The sequence below is a fragment of the Rutidosis leptorrhynchoides genome, chromosome 11 (genome assembly GCF_046630445.1).
Source record: "Rutidosis leptorrhynchoides isolate AG116_Rl617_1_P2 chromosome 11, CSIRO_AGI_Rlap_v1, whole genome shotgun sequence".
Classification (NCBI taxonomy): domain Eukaryota; kingdom Viridiplantae; phylum Streptophyta; class Magnoliopsida; order Asterales; family Asteraceae; genus Rutidosis; species Rutidosis leptorrhynchoides.
The window spans coordinates 121,540,254-121,560,599 of record NC_092343.1 but is presented as its reverse complement, the minus strand read 5'-3'; positions in this window follow the sequence as shown (position 1 = coordinate 121,560,599).

Below are 20,346 nucleotides of genomic sequence, written 5' to 3'. Positions count from 1 at the left end.
CAAATACGTTCATGTAAAGTATTATACGTTTAATACTTTATTAATATTCTCAAGTTATAATATATATATATATACATATATATACATATTTATTTATATATAACGGTTCGTGAATCGTCAGAATTTGGTCGAGGTTATAATGAATGTATGAACACAATTTAAAATTCTTGAGATTTAACTTAACAAACTTTGCTTATCGTGTCGGAATAATATAAAGATAAAGTTTAAATTTGGTTGGAAATTTCCGGGTTGTCACATATTGTTCGGGGTATTGTTCTTGAATCCAAGGCCAACCATACAGTCGTCTACCATCATTACGTCTACGCAATTTGAATACAATATTGAATCTCAATATTACCGTGAGTTTATAGTCTCCCTTTTTAAATACTTTAAATATTTTTGGGCTGAGAATACATGCAATTTATTTTAAACGCAATAAGACACAAGTACATACTAAATTCTACACTGAGTTAAACCGAAAATCCCTTAGCTTTGGTAACTAGTAGCTGCCAGTACATAGGATATGGACTGGTGGGCGTGAATAATTGTATATGGATCCACAGGGCTTGACATCCCCGTCTGAGCTAGAGCGCTAGCCTTTTAACGGACGTATGTTATTTGAGTTTATGACACGTTGGTTTGCGTGTATTAAAACGAATAGGGTAATTATCATTATAGCGTTAAGTTTAGTTACCAGGGTGCTCTGTTACGTAGAATCTATTGATAAACTATTGATGAAATCTTGTGGTCTATCTTTATATACTTATGACTCGAGCAATTAAACCTCTAACTCACCAACATTCGTGTTGACTTTTTTTAGCATGTTTTATTCTCAGGTCCTTAGACTGCTTCCGCTGTGATGTGCTTGTTACCTGCATGGAGTCTCTCATGCTTTGTATAAAGTTTATTGCATTCAAAACAAAACTACGTTATGTAATAAATAATTGGACTGTGATGTAAACATGTAAAATAAAGACTTATGTATTTTGGGGATTTGCTTATACCTAAGCACTCGTCCACATGCTTATAACTTTCTATGTTTAGAAAGTCACTTATTTTAATGAATGCAATATTTTATCAAAACGTATCATATAGAGTTCAAAACCTCACTGTGGAATCATTGATTAACGTGCCGCGTCAATAGCGATTTTGACGGGTCGTTACAGTTGGTATCCAAGCTTGAGGTTATAGGGAACCAGAATTTGCATTAATGTGTATAACTGGTAATTGTTAGGATACATTAGTGAGTCTGGACTATGACCATATCTGTTTTTACCGATTTTTGCTTATCATCTAGTCAAAAACACTATATATGATATATTTATATGCTAATGTAATTGTTGTTTCAATTATGTGATTGATGACTTCTTCTAATCCTATCATTTTGTATGACTCGGAATCGGACACTGAATCTATTCTCTCCACAACTAAAAAGGACGTTCTAATACCTATTAATGAAGAAATTGTGTTAGCCGGGGAATCTCAACTCCAGGTAAACCCAGAGGAGGTCCCAGCTCCACCCATCCCTAGTTTTTCGGAGCCACAGTATCATTTTGATGGTACCATGATCCCTGAAATAAACGAGGATCGTCCATTTCTAAACGAACATGGACATTGGGCCAGATACACTGCCGACGGGCGGGTTGTGCCGATTACGCCTAGGAGAGATCGGTTCATGACCACCGGTACATATTCTCCTACACATGACTCAGATAGTTCATTAGGCGAGATCAGTGAGGAGGAGGAGGAAGTAAAGGAGATTACAGAAAAAGAAGTTAACAAAGAAAAGGAACCTGTAGTCACCAACCCAGAATTGCCAAATCTAAAAATTAATAAAGCAATTGTTACTCCTAATATTGCTACCCCTATTCACCCTTCTCTTACCAACTCTATTGAGGTATCAAGTACCTCAGAACCTCGACCAAAATATAAACTTACCGCTCGAATAAGCGATATTCCAGTACCTGATAACAAGAAGCCTCGCCGCTTTTAAAAACCATTTCCGCTACGACATCACTTCACGCATTGTATAATATTAACTAGTGTGCTTTACTTTATTCTACATATGTTTTATGTAAAATAAACTTATGTGAATAAGTGGTATTGTATCGTTGTACCATAATGCATTGAAGAATAAAGCGTGAAATGAAAATGTATTAGTTTTTCATAATAGAATATCATTTGAATGGTAGTAGTTAATTGTGGTACTAAGCTATTAAGTATGAACTTCAACGGGTAGGTAATACCCTAGAAATAATTATAAAATGCTAATAAGAAGAAAAGGCTTTTATAATAATTGGTTCATATTATTAATATGCTACGATTAACTATTGACAACTCATTTTACCTATAAAATTCTATATGATTAATTTATCTCTGTCGTGTTTATTGAAAAAACATGTCTCAAATGTCGGATGCTGAGTTTGAGAAACTAGTCGAGAAACTTGTGAATGAAAGAATTTCTGCAGCCGAGGCAGCAAAAGCAGCAACTGAAGCAGCAGCCAAAGCAGCAACCGTGAACACAAACTCACGAAACGGATGCTCATACAAAACGTTTCAAGGATGCAAACCACAGACGTTTAGTGGGACTGAGGGACCAGTCGGTCTAACCCGATGGTTTGAAAAGATGGAGTTCGTTTTCAAAATCAGTAATTGTGCGGATGGAGACAAGTCAAAGTATGCTTCGTGCATGTTGCAAGACAGTGCACTTACTTGGTGGAACAATTATGCTAAAGCAGAAGGAGTAGATACGACATATGATATCTCTTGGGAAGAACTGAAAAAGATGCTAATCGAGGAGTACTGTCCTCGAAACGAGATCAGAAACATGGAATCTGAGTTACGTAATCTGAAGGTTTTCGATGCGAATCTCAATAACTATGAAAAGCGTTTCATGGAACTAGCCTTGTTGTGTCCCGAATTGGTGCCAAACAAGAAACGAAAGATAGAAATGTATATTGACGGTTTATCGATCAATATCAAAGGAAATGTTACATCGTCCAAACCGAATACGATGCAGGAAGCCATGACAATGGCACACCAACTTATGGACCAGATAACGGAGAGTTCGATTAAGGCACCAATTATCGAAGTCAAGACAACTGAAGGAAAGAGGAAATGGGAAGACTATAAGGGCAAAAGTACTCACCCGAAGAAGCGAGAAACTTTTAAAGGTAAACAAGATGGGGCAACTGCAAGTCCAAACTATAAGGGACCCCATCCGTTCTGCAAAAGATGTTACACACATCATGCAGGTTATTGCCAAGTGGTCTATGATAAGTGCAACAAGAAAGGACATTTGATGAAAGATTGTTATGCCACCGTTTCTGAAGTAAAGACAAAACTGTAACACCCCGTTTTCCCGTACGTATCGAAAGGTACTTACTTAATCAATTGTACATCCATAACTCGTTAGCTTATGCGTAAATGTACGAATATATATATATATATATATATATATATATATATATATATATATATATACATACTTGATAATGTGTGCATATATATATAAGTTTAAACATGGGTTTTGTTAGCATTAAGTCTTGTGAGACTATTGTGGAAGGCTAGGTGAATATAGGTAGCGAGTTTGGATTGTACAAATTAAATAACATCGAAAATTGTTTAAGATGGTCAAGCTGTTCAGATGCAGCCTTAAGCCGCACCGCGGCAAATGGATCCGCGCCGCGGCATATAAAGCAAACCTGGATCAGGGAATGGATTAAGAAGGGTCTATTTTCCCTTTATGTGTCGCGCCGTGACGATTGAGTCCGCGCCGCGACAGTTCTGCTAGACTGGTGTCGGACTTAGCTCATTTTAAGGGGTTTTAAGGGGCAAAATGGTAAATTGACATGTGGATCTGATGGGAGCATTAACTCTCCACCCCATATTCATTTATTTTATTTCCTTTTCCATTTTCTTTCCAATTTCTCTCCCAAAAACACAAAACCCACTTAGTTTAATCTTGAGATTTGGAGTTGGAGATTTGTGAATCAAACCTAGGAGCGAGATTTAAAGTTGTTCTCCTTGTTACTAGCTACGAGAAGATAGTCTTGGTGAGTTCTAACTTTATGTTTTAAGTTTTAATTGGTTAAAGGCTTGGGTTTGGGTTTGGGTTACTAGAGATTTGTATGACCCATTTGAGGGTAAAATGGGTGAGTTTGGGTTATGTTGTTGTAATGAAACCCTAATAGACACAATCTAGGGTTTTGGCCTTGTGATTTGGAGTTGTAAGTGCCAAATGGTGTTGTTAGTCACTAATGCACTTTAAGATTAATGAAAGAAGTGTAAATGGGTAAGTTTGACTTGATTGTGAATCTAAGAAATATAAAACGGGTCAAAATGTACTAGTTGACCTAATTAGATGAAATGGGTATGGATTGCCCTAAGTTTTGTGTTAATTGAAGTTAACAGACTTTAATTCACTAGTCTTAGTGATTAAAGTCGAGTCTTGGCCATTTATGGGCGGTTGTGAGTAGTTGAGTCATTTAATGCAAATTGGGTCATTAAATGCTCAAGTGGGAGTATTGTGGTTAATCCCACTAGTTGTGAAATTGAATGTGCACTTAATGATTTAGGTACATTGCGTTGAAGCTCGGAAGTGCTAAATCATCATCCTTGTGATAAGGTGAGTGGAATAATTATACGTTCATGTATATGGCGTGTTTATTTGTGAATGTTACGGTATGAACCATGTGCCGGTAGTGCCATAACATGTATGTGACGGATATAGGATGTGAACCACGTACCGGTAGCATCGAGTGTGAACCACGTGCCGGTAGCACTATAAAATGAGGCGTGAACCACGTGCCGGTAGCGTCAAAGTGTGAACCATGTGCCGGTAGCACTATAAAAGAGTGAGACTCAAATGCGTATGGTGTGAACCACGTGCCGGTAGCACCATAGCGTCATGGTTAACCATATTGTGTTGTGATCGTTTAGCATTATATATATATATATATATGTATATATACATATATATATATATATATATATATATATATATATATATATATATATATATATATATATATATATATATATATATATATATATATATATATATATATATATATATATATGGTGTTGAGTATATGCTAATGAGATTTGGTGTCAATGTACGACTTGTTGGTATTTCGGGTATGATTGACTTGCTATGTGAGTTACATGTTCGTGCGAGGTATTTGGTATTTGTGATTGCAAATAGATGGGTTATATATATGTATGTATAGCTATTGCATTCACTAAGCATTGCTTACCCTCTCGTTGTTTACCATTTTTATAGGTTCCGGCTTGGACAAGGGTAAGGGCATACGGTTGGATTAGTTGTCTCCCGTTTGTGTTGACAGGGGGTGCTTTTGGGATAGCTTTTGAAGTGGCCTAACGTTTTGGGTAGTTTAGCCCCAAACTATGCTCGAGTGTCGTTTGGATTATAAACTATCATTGTAGTGGGTCAAACTTGTATTAAACTTAATTAATGGCCTTCGAGCCTTTTGTAAACATTTAAATGGTTGTACGTTTAAATGGAACTTGTGGAATGGTTTACATATTTAATTGGCGCGTAAATGTGTATTGTATAAAAAAAATATTTTATCGTATGGAATACGGGTTGGGTTGTTTCAAAAACTGACCGATGTCAACAAATGTTTTGGATGCGGGAAGCCTGGTCACTTTATAAATCAATGCCCTGATAAGGAGAAGAACAAAGAACCCGCACGTGGGAGGGCATTTAATGTTAGTGCCAGTGAAGCACGTGAGGATCCTGATCTTGTCACGGGTACGTTCCCCGTTAATAATCAACTAGCTTCTATTATGTTTGATACGGGTGCTGATAGAAGTTATAAGTGTAAAGACTTTAGTTCTAAACTAAAATGTGCATCGTTGCCTCTAGACGATAAATATACTATTGAATTAGCTAATGGTAAACTGATAAAAGCTGATAAAATTTGCCATGGTTGCGAAATAAATCTCGCTGGTGAAACCTTAAAAATCGATTTAATACCCGTAGAATTAGGAAGTTTTGACGTAATCGTTGGCATGGACTGGATGTCCAAAACAAGAGCAGAAGTTGTTTGCACTGAGAAAGCAATCCGCATCCCTCGTAAGGATGAAACATCATTAATGATTTATGGGGAGAAAAGCAACTCGAAGCTGAACCTTATCAGCTGTATGAAGGCCCATAAACTTATAAGAAAAGGTTGTTATGCTATTCTGGCACATATAAAGAAGATCGATACTGAAGAAAGAAGCATTGATGACATGCCGGTTGTAAGAGAATATCCCAGAGTATTTCCAAAAGAATTACCGGGGCTACCTCCACACAGATGTGTAGAATTCCAGATTGATCTCGTACCAGGAGCTGCACCTGTAGCCCAATCCCCATATAGACTTGCACCTTCAGAAATGCAAGAATTACAAAACCAGTTGCAAGAATTATCGGACCGTGGATTTATTCGTCCCAGTTTTTCACCTTGGGGTGCTCCTATTCTGTTCGTCAAGAAGAATGATGGATCTATGAGAATGTGCATAGATTACTGAGAATTAAACAAATTAACGATCAAGAATCGGTACCCATTACCAAGGATTGATGATTTGTTTGATTAATTGCAAGGATCAAGTATTTATTCTAAGATTGATCTACGCTCCGGATATCATCAGCTGAGAGTGAAGGAAGAAGATGTTCCTAAAACCGCGTTCAGAACCCGTTACGGTCACTATGAGTTTTTAGTCATGCCTTTTGGATTGACTAATGCTCCAGCAGTATTCATGGATCTAATGAATCGCATCTGTAGACCGTATTTAGACAAATTTGTCATTGTTTTTATCGATGACATATTGATTTACTCAAAGAACAGGGAAGAACATGAGCAACATTTAAGACTGGTACTAGAGATACTCAAGAAAGAAGAATTGTACGCAAAATTTTTAAAGTGTGATTTTTGGATACAAGAAGTACACTTTTTGGGCCATGTTGTCAGTAAACATGGAATTAAAGTTGACCCCGCCAAGATCGAAGCCATTAGTAAATGGGAAACACCGAAGACTCCAACACAAATCCGCCAATTCTTAGGTCTTGCTGGTTACTACCGAAGATTCATTCAAGATTTCTCTAGAATCACCAAACCCTTAACTGCATTGACTCAAGAGGGAAAGAAGTATGATTGGTCTACGGAACAGGAATCCTCATTCCAGTTATTAAAGAAGAAGTTAACGTCTGCACCCATTTTGTCATTACCAGAAGGAAATGATGATTTCGTGATCTATTGTGATGCTTCGCGCCAAGGTTTAGGATGCGTATTAATGCAACGCACAAAAGTTATCGCATATGCCTCACGACAACTAAAAATTCATGAAAAGAACTATACGACGCACGATTTGGAACTTGGAGCAGTAGTTTTTGCACTCAAAATATGGAGACACTATCTATATGGCACCAAGTGTACACCGACCATAAGAGTCTTCAGCATATTTTTGATCAAAAATAACTCAATATGAGGTAACGTCGCTGGGTAGAGTTGTTAAACGATTACGATTGTGAAATCTGTTACCACCCCGAAAAGGCTAATGTTGTAGCTGATGCCCTAAGTCAGAAAGAAAGAGTAAAACCTCTTAGGGTCCGAGCTTTAAACACTACAATTCGTACCGATCTCACAAAGCAAATTCAAGCAGCACAGTTAGAAGCTTTAAAAGAAGAAAATGAAAAAGGCGAAATGAGCAAAGGATTAGAAAAACAGCTTGAAGTAAAAGCCGATGGAACCCTGTATTTTGCTGGTAGGATATGGGTACCAAAATATGGTAACCTAAGGCAACTAGTACTGGATGAAGCACATAAAACGAGGTACTCAATTCACCCAGGAAACGGGAAAATGTACCACGATCTCAAGAAGTTCTATTGGTGGCCTAATATGAAGACAGAAATTGCTACTTATGCAAGCAAATGTTTGACGTGTGCAAAGGTCAAAGCTGAGCACCAAAAGCCATCAGGATTACTGCAACAACCAAAAATTCCGCAGTGGAAATGGGAAAGAATAACCATGGATTTCATTACGAAATTGCCAAGGACTGTAAGTAGTCATGATACTATTTGGATGATAGTTGATCGTCTAACTAAATCAGCTCACTTTCTACCAATAAAGGAGACAGACAGTATGGATAAATTAGCACGCTTATATCTGAAGGAAGTAGTTTCCAGGCATGGTGTACCTATCTCCATCATATCTGATCGCGACACCCGATTCACATCACGTTTTTGGCAGTCATTACAAAAAGCATTGGGAACTCGATTAGATATGAGCACCGCTTATCACCCACATACAGATGGTCAAAGTGAAAGAACAATACAAACATTAGAAGACATGTTACGGGCATACGTGATTGACTTTGGAACCAGTTGGGATTGACACTTACCTTTGGCAGAATTTTCATACAATAACAGCTATCATACGAGCATCAACGCAGCGCCATTTGAAGCACTTTACGGTAGAAAGTGCAGATCTCCTATCTGTTGGAGTGAAGTAGGAGAAATATAGCTTACTGGACCAGAAATTATTCATGAAACCACCGAAAAGATCATTCAAATACAACAGCGATTGAAAACGGCCATGAGTCGCCAAAAGAGTTATGCTGATGTAAGAAGAAAACAGCTAGAATTTCAAGTGGGCGACAAATTCATGTTGAAAGTGTCATCCTGGAAAGGCATTGTACGATTCAGTAAATGAGGAAAGCTAAGTCCTAGGTACGTAGGACCCTTTGAAATCACAGAAAGAATTGGAGCAGTTGCTTATCGATTAAAGCTACCGGAAGAACTTAGTAGTGTTCACGACACATTTCACGTGTCAAATTTAAAGAAATATTTAGCTGAAGAGGATGTCATAATTCCTCTTGACGAAATACGAATCAATGATAAACTCTATTTTATCGAAGAACCTGTTGAAATCATGGACCGTGAGGTCAAACAATTAAAACAAAGGAAAATACCGATAGTTAGGGTTCGTTGGAACGCTAGACGAGGACCCGAGTTTACTTGGGAACGTAAAGATCAAATGAAGCAAAGGTATCCACATTTGTTCACTGATATCGCTTATAAAACAGGTACTACTCAAAATTTCGGGACGAAATTTTCTTTAACGGGGAGGTACTGTGATGACCCGAAAAATTTTGACTTATTTAAACCAATTCTCTATACGATTTATTATTTTGACACGTTAAACAAAGTCTGTTATATTGAGTCTCAAAATTTTAGAACTGTTATATTCAATTACCTTTGACTGCTCTCGACGATTCATGAACAATTATATGTATATATATATATATATATATATATATATATATTATAAGATGTAACAGTAAAAACGACTTTGCTACAGTAAAACACTATTTGCTACAGTGAAAACGACTTTGCTACAATGAAAATGACTTGCTACAATAAAACACTATTTGCTACAGTAAACACTATTTGCTACATGTAGTCGAATAAATATATATATATATATATATATATATATATATATATATATATATACATAGTTGTAGTCGAATATATATATATATATATATATATATATATATATATATATATATATATATATATATATATATATATATATATATATATATATATATATATATATATATATAATTTTAATTTTAAGTTAATAATAATAAGGTTATTGTAAAAATGTTTTACGGGTTTTAATGTCGGAACTCTGTCCGTGTAATGCTACGCGATTAATCACCACTGTAAGCTATGTTCTTCCTTTTTAAATTAATGTCTCGTAACTAAGTTATTATTATGCTTATTTGAGCCGAAGTAATTGTGATGTTGGGCTAAATATTAAGATGGGGTTATTGGACTTTGTACCATAATTTGGGTTTGGACAAAAGACTGACACTTGTGGACATTGGACTATGAACTATTAATAGATGGGGGTTATTGTCTAATCGAATGACAACTCATTGGAATCTATCAAACCTATCTTCAAATTAGTTAATCTAATAATTATTAAATGATTATTCATGTCCTATTTAGTGACGTTTATACGACATCTTTTACGATCATTTAATCAATTATTCGGGTTGGGTAATTGATTATTCATTCTGATCAAGTGGGTAAATTAATATTCATATCTCATTAAAACAGGGGTGGATTACATACAAGGATAATTGGTGTAATTGTTAACAAAGTAATAAAACCTTGGATTACACGCAGTCGATAACCTGGTGTAATCATTAAACAAAGTATTAAAACCTTGGATTGGGAATAAGGTTAATTTGACGAGCATTTTATAATTATGACCGATGGACTATTATGGACAAAAACCAAATAGGTATCAAATAATTCAGGACAAAGGACAATTAACCCAGGGTAATAAATTAAAATCAAAACGTCAAACATCATGATTACGGAAGTTTAAATAAGCATAATACTTTTATTTCATATTTCATCGTACCTTTATTTACTGTCATTTTAATTACTGCAATTTACTTTATCGCAATTTAAATTCTATCATTTATATTATCGTCATTTATCTTTACGCTTTATTTAAAATCGACAAACCGGTCATTAAACGGTAAAAACCCCCTTTTATAATAATATTACTATATATAATTATATATATTTTATATAAATATAGTTGTTAAAAATATAGCGTTAAACTCAGCTAGCTCCCTGTGGAACAAACCGGACTTACTAAAAACTACACTACTCTACGATTAGGTACACTGCCTATAAGTGTTGTAGCAAGGTTTAAGTATATCCCATCTATATAAATAAATAAAACTTGTGTAAATTGTATCGTATTTCGTAATAAAAATAATAGTATTTCGTATACACCGCTGCACACATCAAGTTTTTGGCGCCGTTGCCGGGGACTCGGCGAAACGCTATATTTTTATATTTGTAAAAATATAATTGATATACAAAAAGAAAATATATATATATATATATATATATATATATATATATATATATATATATATATATATATATATATATATATATATATATATATATATATATATATAACATTAAAAAGAAAAAAAAATATTTTTAAGAGTTTGTTTAAAATATATAAAATTATAAAGTATTTCTATTTCTATTTTAGTTTTTAAAATATAAGTTTTTTTTATTTTATATAAATATTTTATTAAAATCAGAAAAAAAATATAATTAAAATAAGATTGGGCCGAACCTGATCGAAGCCCAAAACTGATCTGGAATCCAGGCCCATGCGATCGCATGAGCCGGACACCTTAATTCCACGCAGTCGCATGGTTTGTGCTGACAGGAAACCTAGCACGTAATAAATGCTGAGTTAGGGTTTTTAGTATTTAATTATAATTAAGTTAGGGTTTAATTTTAATATTAATTAGTTTAATTAGTTTTAATTTATATTTTGTAATATTAAGTTGTAATATTATTATTAAATATATAGAATAATATTTTATAAAAATAATATTTTTATATAAAATCGTATTTTTATAATTTTTCTTTATTTGGTATCGTTTTTTTTAGTTTATTTCGTAATTTGTATATTTGTCGTTCTTAGTAATTAGTTTTAAGGATAGTTTTTGCCGTAGTATTTCTAGAATTTTAGGCTTTTCCGTGAAATCCCTTAAGTGCTTTTTCTTTAGATTAAGACTTAGGCGCTTTAGAATTTTACGACATCACTTATCGCTTTAGTTTTAAATAGATTTTAATGCCTAATTAAGTAATTGCCATTTTCCGTTTAGAATTCCTTTTAAGCTTTAATACCTTTAGACGCAAGTTTTAATTTTTAGTTTTTAGGCTTTTAAGCTTCCACATTTTTCTTTCTTATTTTTATTTTTCGACGTTTTTCGACGCATTTCTTTTTCTTTTTCTTTTCTACGCTCTAGTTTTTAGGACATAGAATTTTCTTTATTTTCTTTAAACTTCGACGAAAAAAATTATTTTAAGCAGTTAAATTGATAGACATCCAAAATTTTGTACTTCGTAGTAATAGTTGGATTTGTTAGTGGCTGAGTTGTGGATTTTTCGACTTAAAGGATCCTGGCTCCCTGCTGCATCTTTTGGCTATTCGAAATGTGCGCAAAAGCAGAAAAGTCTATTAATTTGATAACTTATATAATTTCTAATAGGATATTCAGTGAATGCACCGAGCAAAACGTTCACCACCTTTCATACGTTCACCACCTGTAACTCGATCAAGACATCTAGCCATAATCGTCGCCGTTGATTTTTCTTTAGAATTATCATCTAGTCGAACAAGTACTCCAATTCAAATTTCCGATAATCCATTTTTTGAACCCGATTTCACTATCGAGAACCCGGAGGATATTCAAGGACAATTCCAAGATCCTGAACCACTAATTATTCCTCCTGAACCACAAACCGTTAAATCAGAATCCTCTAGTGATTCGTATTCAACAAATTCAATTATGGAAGTAACGGAACCTCTAAGTATGGAAGACCGAATAAGAGCCACACGCACTGGCCAAGGTCACGCCATTATTAAGCCAGACATTAATGCGCCAGATTATGAAATTAAAGGACAAATCCTACACATGGTAACTAATCAATGCCAATATAGTGGTACGCCAAAAGAAGATCCAAACGAACATCTTCGAACCTTTAATAGGATCTGTACTCTATTCAAAATTAGAGAAGTTGAGGATGAACATATCTATCTCATGTTGTTTCCCTGGACTTTAAAGGGAGAAGCCAAAGATTGGTTAGAATCGTTACCTGTAGGAGCGATTGATACATGGGATGTTTTAGTTGAGAAATTTCTTAAAAGATTATTTCCGGCATCTAAAGCCGTGAGACTTCAAGGAGAAATTGTTACGTTCGCGTAAAAGCCAAATGAAACATTATATGAGGCATGGACAAGATTCGGAAAGTTGTTGAGAGGATGTCCTTAGTACGGTTTAGACACTTATCAAATATTACAAATATTCTACCAAGGTGTCGACGTTGCTACACGAAAAGACATCGACATAGCAACTGGTGGTTCCATTATGAAGAAAACCGCAACCGAAGCTCACAAAATTATTGATAACACAGCCTCCCACTCACATGAGTGGCACCAGGAAAAAGATAGTTTTCGTTCATCTAAAGCGGCTAGAGCCGATTCTAGCCATGACTTTGATTCCGTTTCCGCAAAAATAGATGCTTTCGAGAGACGAATGGAAAAGATGAATAAAGATATTCACGCGAATGAATCAGTTGTGAGCAATGCGGTGGACCACACTTAACGAAAGATTGTCATATTGAGCAAACGATGGAACAACGTGAGAATGTTTCCTACATGAACCAAAGGACGGGAAATAATTATCAACCGCCAAGGCCAAACTTCAATCGAAATCAAAACATTCTTTACAATCCAAATGGACCCAACAATAACTCGTACAACCAACAAAGTTTGAATAACCAACCAACTCAAAACAACACTTTCAATCAACAAAGACCTAGCTTGTATAAACCACCACAATAAACCGAAGAGAAAAAGTCAAATCTAGAAGAAATGATGGCAAAGCTAATGGAATCTCAAACACAATTGATTACATCTCAAACTCAAACAAATGAGAGGTTTGATCAGTCATTAAGAACTCAACAAGCTTCCATTTTGAATCTAGAAAAACACGTAGGTACTCTTGCTAGCATGATGTGTAACGACCCAGGATTTTCCAGCGTATAATTAATAATTATTATTAATACTTGTGATTTAATGAATGTATTATTTATATACATTTACTGGTTACCATACTTGACTTTTAAATGCCTGAAACGTCATTGTGACACATGAAAATTACACGAATAATATTTTTGAGTATTATTTACATTCATGATTAAGTTTTATTAATCATTTTAATTAACTAAGGTTATTAGTTAATTACTTGGGATTTAATTGGATTAACTTGTAAATTACTTGAACTTGGGCTTTGGTTAATGTTAATAGACTTAGAAGCCCACTCTACTCACCTTAATGGACTTATTAGCCCATCACTCATGTAAGTATTACTTAAAGCTAAACTAGATGAATCAACTTGGTATGGAATCTAGTTACTTGTTCTTTCCCATGAAAACACCTCTTAAAACCAACTTTTGAGCCTTTACATGCATGAGACTAGTAGACAATCTCCTTCCCCCCTTTCCCTTGCTTGACCGTCGGCCATAGTAGGCCATGGGAGTGTTTTTTGTTTCAAATTTTGTTAACTTATCAACTAGTATCCTCTCATTTCCTCACACACACAAATTACTTCTCATTTTTCTCTCAACTTTTGCTCTCATCTTTTCTCTACATTTTGTAAGTAACATGAGACTTTTCTCTCTTCTTTCTTTGTCTCAAAACCGTGACCAAACACACTCATCGTCATCATCCTTGCTTGTTGCTTTGTTACTTGTTCTTGTTTATTGATTACTTACTTTGTTGTTGTTGTTTATTTACTAATTATTAAGAATCAAACTTGTTAGTTTGATTCTTCATATCATCTTGTTCTTACAAGACATACAAGAATATAAACTTACTAGTTTATGATTCTACCTTTAAAGTTTTAAAAGATTGAAAGTTCATGTGTTGTTAAACTCATACTTGTGTTCATGAAGTAAACTTAAAGTCTACTTCTTAAAGATCAAGACTTTGGTTTGAATCTTTAAAGTATGAACAACCATGACTTGTTACTTGATTATTTAGCTTATTTCTTCATGTTATACACTTTTTAAATTCATGATGTTGGTTATGATTGGTCAAGTTTTACTAGTTAACTTTGATCTCATTTTTCTTGAACAAAAGTTAACTTGAAAGTTCAAGAACATGGAAGTGTAACTCTTTAGTTATAACTTTACATACTTTTGAAAGATCTAAGTTTTATAGCTTATGGTCTACTTAATTGTTATAAACAAAAGCTTGAAAGCTTACATACACTTTACAAGATGAAAATCTAAGTTTTGTAACTTATGGTTTCATTAAAGTAAATGTTCAAGTATTATTACTTAGGATTTAACTTAATAACTTTAGATCTAGACCTTTGGGTCTTGGATCTTCAAGATCTAACTAAGAACTATGTTCTACATCTTAAGATCTTGATTAGTTAGTTACTTTCAAGTTTGTAGTTCAATATTACTTTTATATTTCATGTATGTGTTAAATCTAAGACTTTGATGTAACTTTGGTTCATCAAACTACATACAACACTTAATTGAGTTGTGTTACATATCTTAGACTTGCACTTGTGTTATGATGTTCAAAAATTGGTTAATATGATGCAAACACATCAACGAGTTGTACACTTGAAGCTATATGCATCAAGGATGAGAACCGTGATAAGCATCGAGCACCAAGAACCCACCGGAACCTAGTGTTTACTGTTTTCTGGAACAGACCTGAATACCTGGGCTACTGTAAAGTTTATTTTCAGTTAGCTCTGTTCGAGTAGATAATTTTTTGTTTAAGACTCGTCTTAATCCAAGTTACGGTTTAGGATCTATGGCCCTCCGAACGTCACTATGTCCTTTTAATGTTGTGCTGAAAATTCTAACCTACTCTCACTTAAACCGTTGCCACGGTCAAACAAAGACGAGTTTACTTCTGGAATTTTTATAGCAACTAAAGGACTCATATACGGAGCCATGGCTACTGGTCTCACCTTATTTCAGTAGGTATAGATGCCGTGGTGACTGACCGAAGTCAGCCTTTGTTTTAAACTCTTTTCATGAACGAAACTTACTTTACACTTTTTGTTTGATGATGAATGATGATGATCTTTAAGTCCTAATTTACATACATTTAAACCAATTGGGACGATTTAATGACTTAGTAATATTTGACCTAGGTTGAGGACTTTTCGGACCAACGAACTTGCTTACTTCCCGACTCGACTTTACCACTACTTTACCACTGTGAGTTATAGCATCCCTTTTTACTTTAACTATTTTGGGAACTGAGAATACATGCGCATTTTATGTTTTACATAGTAGGCACGAGTACTTAAACTTTATATATGTGTGGGTTATACAACGGCATAAACATTCCCTTTAGCTCGGTAACGTTTAGTCATTGGTTTTTGAACCGGTGAACACGAATCTTAGATATGGATCCATAGGGTTTGACATCCCCACTCGGGCTAGTAGCGCTAGCATTTAATGGGTGTTTAATACTTCGTAAACATACGCACTCGCCAAGTGTACTTTCAGGGGGTTATAAACGTTAAGTTAGTTACCAAGTGCCCACGGTTAAACATATACTTTATCATACTGTTTTGAAACGCTCTTTGTAGCACTGAAATCGGCCTACCTTACATACTGTTATACTTAAACTATAGCTCACCAACCTTTGTGTTGACGTTTTTAAGCATGTTTTTCTTAGGTGCTTAAGGTTGCTTCCGCTATGTACTAGTCATGCCTCATAGACTCTGATAATGCTAAAAACGAACATATATTTCATAGCATTATTCCTCAAGAAAGACAAGCTTTTAGTTACAATTGTTCTATTTACAAGTGATATTCGTTTAAATAATAAAAGGTGAAGACAAAAGACAGATTCGACGAATTGAAGACGCAAACGACCAAAAAGCTCAAAAGTACAAAAGACAATCAAAGAGGTTCCAATTATTGATAAGAAACGTCTCGAAATTACAAGAGTACAAGATTCAAAACGCAAAGTACAAGATATTAAATTGTACGCAAGGACGTTCGAAAATCCGGAACCGGGACCAGAGTCAACTCTCAACGCTCGACGCAACGGACTAAAAATTACAAGTCAACTATGCACATAAATATAATATAATATTTAAATAATTCTTATAATTATTTAATATATTATATTTATATTTAAACCGTCGGTAAACAAAGAGCCAAACTCCTCTGAGCTGTAAAAGTAAACTCCGCGACTCGCGAAGTTTGAAGGCCAAAAAGGCCGCGAGTCGCGGAGCCCCAAATTCAGAAACCCCCTATAAAGCTCGCGCATTCTGATCGTAAAATATCCATCTTTTTTTCTCCTCATTCATACGATATATTTATATTTATAATTTATATTTTAATTTTAATTTTAATAATTCTAATAATAAGGGTATGTTAGCGAATATTGTAAGGGTGTAAGTCGAAATTCTGTCCGTGTAACGCTACGCTATTTTTAATCATTGTAAGTTATGTTCAACCTTTTTACATTAATGTCTCGTAGCTAAGTTATTATTATGCTTATTTAAAACGAAGTAATCATGATGTTGGGCTAATTACTAAAATTGGGTAATTGGGCTTTGTACCATAATTGGAGTTTGGACAAAAGAACGACACTTGTGGAAATTAGACTATGGGCTATTAATGGGCTTTATATTTGTTTAACTAAATGATAGTTTGTTAATGTTAATATACAGATTTACAATTGGGCGTCCCTATAAATTACCATATACACTCAATCGGACACGATGAGCGGGGTATTTATATGTACGAATAATCGTTCATTTAACCGGACACGGGAATGGATTAATAGCCACTAGAATAATTAAAACAGGGGTGAAATTATGTACAAAGGACACTTGGTATAATTAATAACAAAATATTAAAACCTTGGGTTACACTCAGTCGACATCCTGGTGTAATTATTAAACAAAGTATTAAAATCTTGTTACAGTTTAAGTCCCCAATTAGTTGGAATATTTAACTTCGGGTATAAGGATAATTTGACGAGGACACTCGCACTTTATATTTATGACTGATGGACTGTTATGGACAAAAACCAGACGGACATATTAAATAATCCAGGACAAAGGACAATTAACCCATGGGCATAAAACTAAAATCAACACGTCAAACATCATGATTACGGAAGTTTAAATAAGCATAATTCTTTTATTTCATATTTAATTTCCTTTATTTTATATTTAATTGCACTTCTAATTATCGCACTTTTATTTATTGTTATTTAATTGCACTTTTAATTATCGTCCTTTTTAATTATCGCAAGTTTATTTTACTGCACTTTTATTATTCGCAATTTCATTATCGTTATTTACTTTACGCTTAAAATTAAGTCTTGTATTTATTTATTATTTTACATTTGGTTTTAACTGCAACTAAAGTTTTAAAATCGACAAACCGGTCATTAAACGGTAAAAACCCCCCTTTATAATAATAATATTACTTATATATATATATTTGTAAAAGTAAACTAATATAGCGTTGAGCTTTGTTTAAAAAAAGATTCCCTGTGGAACGAACCGGACTTACTAAAAACTACACTACTGTACGATTAGGTACACTGCCTATAAGTGTTGTAGCAAGGTTTAAGTATATCCATTCTATAAATAAATAAATATCTTGTGTAAAATTGTATTGTATTTAATAGTATTTCGCACTAAAAATAATACTATTTTGTATACACCCCCTACGACATCAAGCATTTTTGGCGCCGCTGCCGGGGAACTCTCTTAAAAGCCGGAAGCGCAACGCTAATATAAAAAAAAAAAAAATTTAGTTAACTTTTATTAAAATTCGTTTTTGTAAAAATACGTTTTAATTATTCGAAAATATAAAAAGAAAAAAACAAAAATTTATGTATTTTTAGGAGTTTGATAAATACAAGTTTTATTTTGTAAAAATATGAGTTTTATTTAATTTATTTTATAAATATATTTTATAAATATAAAAAAAACCGTAAAAAAAAATATATATATATATATATATATAAATCTATTTTTTTTTTTGTTATAAAGTATTTTATTTTTATCTTAGTTATTAAAGATAAGTTTTATTTAGATTACATAAATATTTTAATAAGATAATATAAACAGAAAAAATAAATAAAAAAATAAAAATAAAGAAAAACGCTTCGAATTTGAAACCTGTCAGTTGAAATTTGAAACCCCGCGAGTCGCGGGGTTTGATGTTTTGAATACCGCAAGTCGCGGAGATTATCTGACAGGCGACAAAACCCTAAATTAGCATTAATTACGGGTGATTAATTATTATTATTATTATTAACCCTAGTTTTTATAATTAGTTTTAATTTTAGTTTTACTTTTTATTTATTTTATATTTTGTTTAATTAGTTTAATTAAATTGTAAAATTAGTAGTTTTATTAAATAAATAATATAAAAATAATATTTTTATAAAAATTGTAATTTTTACAACTTTTTGTATATTTTTATATTTTGTCCCTTTTTAATCGTTGTAGCGTAATATTTGTATTTTTTAGCTCATATTTAGTTTTAAACTTAGTTTTTGCCATAGTTATTTTTACTCCTAGATTTTTAGGCTTTGCCGTAGAATTCCTTAAGTGCTTTTTCTTTAGACTAAGATTTAGGTGCTTTAGAATTTTGCAACGCCTTTTTAAGTTTTAGTTTCTTTTTAAGTTATTTCCATTTGGGATATAGTTTTTCCTGTAAGCTTTAATATTTTTAGACGACTTTTACCTATGTATCAATTATCATTCCAATTAGTAATTTCAATTTGCGATTATAATTTTAAGTTAGTTGTAGTAATAAGGTTAGGTTAGTCAAGTATTTTTAAGTTTTATAAGTTTCTTTTATTTTTCCGTCACCTTTTATTTTTAAACCATTTTTTCTTTTTCGACCTTTTTCGACGAACTCTTTTTCTTTCTTATTTCTCGCTATTCTAGTTTTTAGGACATAGATTTTTATTCTACTTCTTATCTAAATTTCTTAAAATTACGAAAATTTATTTTAAGTGGTTAAATTAATAGACATCAAAATTTTCTGGTTCGTAGTAATAGTTGGATTTGTACGTGGACCGGGTTATTGGAGCCAAACAGTCCTCAATTATATTGAGACCAAACGAATCCTGCCCCTCTGCTGCATCTTTTGGCTATTCGAAACGTGGGCAAAATCAGTGAATGCACCGAGCAAGACGTTCACCACCTTTTGTACGTTCACCACCTATAACTAGATCAAGACATTTAGCAAATATAACCACCGTTGATTTTTCTTTAGAATCGTCATCCAGTCGACCAAGTACTTTAGTTCAAATTTTCGATAATCCATTTTTTGAACCCGACCTCACAATTGAGAATCCGGAGAATATCCAGGGACGATTCATAGATCCTGAACCACTAAACTTCCCTCCGGAGCCACCAATCATTCAAATAGAGATTGTTGAGGAACGAACCATTAAATCAGAATCATCTAGTGATACCGATTCAACAAATTCAATTATGGAGAATCTAGAACCTTTAAGTATGGAAGACCGAATGAGAGCTAAATGCACTGGCCAAGGTCACGCAATTACTCATCCAGACATTAATGCGCCAGATTATGAAATCAAAGGACAAATTCTACACATGGTGACTAATCAATGCCAATTTAGTGGTGCGCCGAAGGAAGATCCAAATGAACATCTACGTACCTTTAATAGG